Below are 3,982 nucleotides of genomic sequence, written 5' to 3' on the forward strand. Positions count from 1 at the left end.
CATTTAAATATTTGAATTGAATGCTAAAAGACAAGAGAAATATATAAAAGATGCATGTAAAACGTCTATATAAAATGCACTCATCACCTTAGATTGGCATCTAAAATTAAAATCTTCTTCATTAATGGGTGCTTGGCTCATAAGAATATATTGAAATAGTGGAAGTAGTAATCTTACACTTTTGTGAAATTGTAAGTTTTACAAAAAAAAAAAAGAGATGTTTCATGGAGTGATAAGAAACTAGGGTTAAACAAATCTTTTTTCAGAAAATTGAGGTGTATATCGAGCAATGAATTCATGGTTGTTGCCATTCTCATCATAAAATTGAAACAACATACTTTCCATTATTTTTAGTAGGATTTTATCTACTAATTGAGTGATAAGTGCCTAAATACATCACTTTTATTATATATTTTATGCACTTTCATGCATATTTCTATGACTTTGATGCCCTTTATGCTTTTTATTTGTTATTATTGTTTCAGGACATCGGAGAATCATCTAGAGCGTTATTGAGCTTTGTCTGGCATAAATGAAAGAATTTATCGAAGCTCACTCACATCCTCAGGCTCTGGGCAAAAAAGATTGGATTTTCAGGCACCAATCATTGAAGAAGTGGTACTGTAGCAGTATTACTGTAGCAATTTCACTGTAACAATGTGCAGCCAATGTGTGGACTGCACAGAGGAGACAGAGAGGTGTGTGGCCGCACACTAGCCCGCACACACACAGGCAGAACTTGGTTTTGAAGTTATAAAAGCATTCCTAGGGTTTTCTTTGGAAGTGTCTTTAGCCACCATCTCTTCCACTAATCTCCACCATCACCCCCATCATTCTCCACCGTTATCACCAGGAAAGTTCATCTGCCGGAGGAGGGGTTTTGGAAGATGATTTGAAGAGCAAGAACTCGAAAGGGAGGTCACACTCAAAGAAGAACATCAAGGAATTCGATGGCGCGGATCCGACGAGCTCTTGTCACGATTTTCTGCCATACATCTAAGGGAGTTTTTATGAGCTTTGTCATTGACTCTTTTGTATTCTCTCTTTGTTATGTAGAACTAGACTCCCAAGGACACTAGGTATCCGGTGAACCTTGGGAGAAGAACTTGTATGCATGGATGATGATTTCGTTTATGAATGAATGTTGGTTTTTTGCTTGGTTTCATTCTATGTGTACTTGATTGTAGTAAATCGCGTGAGAACTCTGTGATTTATCTTGTCGATTGTACTTGGATGCTTGGGATGCACCCTTGTATTAGATCTACATAGATTGAAGGGGGATTTAATATACCGGTACACCGGAGGTTTTTTCCAGTGCTAGTAGCTCCCCGTGAGCTTTTATGGTGATTCTAGCAGAGAGCAAGCATTAGAATTACCCTAGGCAAGACTCCTCATTCTCAAAGACATCATAGGGGTATCTTCCGGATGGAGGAATCTGTATTGTATTAGGGCTACACTACGGAGGTTCCGGGGTAGTCGACTCTCGTGTCTAGCAGAACAAACCTAGCCAACTTAGCACTCAATTTTCATCTTTACTTGTTCTTCTCCTGAGGGGATCCTCTCCCGAGCCCTCTCGTGCTCATTAAAACTTTCCCTTTAGATCACTTGCATGGTGTGCCTTAGTCCATTTTATTTATAGTTCTTTATTTTATTTATTTTTCGTATTTTTATTTTTGAAACAACAATCTCTCTTTGGTAGACTAGATAGTGATACCTAGGAGGAAGTAATAGTAGATCTTGGGACCCTGGGGAATACAACCCTCTCATGCTTACGTGGGAGGTTTATTACTTGATGACCAATGCACTTGCGACCAGGGAGTCGTGTGCTTGCTTTCTAGCGTGTCGTGCGCTCACTCATCATTGAGCACATATTACTCGATTGAAGCTATAATCTCATCCATATGATTCTTAAGCTAAATTTTGCTATTGAATTGGTATTTTATAAAAATTAATATCTACAACTATTACTTTTAAAAAAATATAAGGGCTATTTGAATAAAATAAAACATTTTACCCTTCCTGTTATAGCTAGATCCATCAATGAATAAAGAAATGTTGTTCAAGACCTATATACTAACAAGAGTAGGCTCCCGTATAGGTTTTCTTGGCCCTTGTGAGAAGCTTACGAAATGGGGTGCCTTCCCTAACCTAAAGTTCTTCATCATAACCACATCTAGGTTAGAAAGCTTCTAATAAACATAGTATTGGATGTGATGAGAATATGATATTCACAAATAATATTAAAGATATTGATAAAAAGAGATGATAATAACAATTAGTTTTTGAAAAAGGAAAGATGAGAGAGATTATCAATATAAAGAGGAGGTTGTCTTTTCAAATGGTTCTCAATAAAATTTCTATCTTTAAAACTAGAGTTGATGCATGTTTTGATCAAATTGAATCTACTCAATTACAACAAAAGGAAAGGATTAGATTTATAGAGTTGAGGTTAGCGGAACTTTGGAGAGGGGCACAAATGTCGTAAATTATGCCTTACACCTTGAATTACATCAAGACTCAGGGGAGTTTCAATTTTTTCTTTGTCTTTTGTGAAATTTAAGAAAACTTTTCATTTTTAAATATTTATGCACTCATATATTCATTTTTGTGTTGTTAAAATTTCATGCATGTTGCCATTTACTTTGTTTTTGCTAGAGCTTTACAAAGTAAGTCAAAAAATTATTTTGAACTTTAGGAGTTAGAAAACTATAGCATTCTATATTCATATTCAAATATCATGACATATTTGGTTCTAAGTAAAAGCTGAACCTACATGTTTGATAGCATGATTCAGATGAGGACCCTTTAGAGTTTCAATGTTTAGGTCAACACTATCAAGTATTTAATCATCATGGTAAGGTTCAAGACTCCTAGGATGAAAAAATAATGAGGCAATAAAGGGAAAAAAATAAAAATAATAAAGTATTCAAAAAATGAAAAAAGAAAATAAAATATGTTATAAAATTATATAATATATCAAGACAAACATAGAAAAAAACATAAAGTAGAGGAAGTTCTCTTTCTTGTTGTTATTATTTTCATTCTTTTGGTACATATATATATAGGGTTTAAATTTGAAACCGAATAAACTTTTGGCAAATGAAACGCCAATAGTCAAGAGGAGTTTATAAGAAACATAATGGCCATTCATTTTTTAATGTTTCATAACACTCCCCCTTGAATGTCCATTATATAGGCATTGCCTCGTTAAAACCTTACTAAAAAAAAACCCAGTGGGAAAAAATCCTAGTGAAGGAAAAGGAGTACAACTTTCCTAATATACGCTTCATCTGCTGGCTCATTAAAACCTTGTCAGGAAAACCCAGTGGGACAAAACCATGACGAAGGAAAAAGAGTACAATGTATATGGCTCCCCTTGAAGAGAACATTATTGAAGATCCCTGAGGCGACGCATCCCAATCTTGCGAACAAACTTTTCAAAAGTTGATGTGGGTAATACCTTAGTGAATAAATCTGCAGGATTTTTACTAGATTGTATTTTCTGAATATGGATATCACCATTTTTCTCAAGATCATGTGTGAAAAATAACTTCAGTGATATATGTTTTGTTCTGTCGCATTTAATATATCCTCCTTTCAATTGAGCTATACAAGCTGCATTGTCTTCATATAATATTGTTGGGATGTCCTTCTAGGACAATAAACCACAATTTTCTTGAATATGGTGTGTCATTGATCTTAACCAAACACATTCACGACTTGCTTCATGAATTGCAAGTATTTCTGCATGATTTGAAGAAGTAGCAGCTATAGTTTGTTTCATAGAACGCCATGATATGGCCGTTCCCCCATGTGTAAACACATAACCAATTTGTGATTGGGCTTTATGCGGATCAGATCAATATCCCGCATCTGCATATCCAACTAATTGTCTTTTTGATTCATGTGTATAAAATAATCCATATCAACTGTTCCTCGAAGATAACGTAGTATATGTTTAATACCATTGCAATGTCTCTAT

Source organism: Dioscorea cayenensis, chromosome 18 (assembly GCF_009730915.1).
Source record: "Dioscorea cayenensis subsp. rotundata cultivar TDr96_F1 chromosome 18, TDr96_F1_v2_PseudoChromosome.rev07_lg8_w22 25.fasta, whole genome shotgun sequence".
In the NCBI taxonomy this organism is placed as follows: domain Eukaryota; kingdom Viridiplantae; phylum Streptophyta; class Magnoliopsida; order Dioscoreales; family Dioscoreaceae; genus Dioscorea; species Dioscorea cayenensis.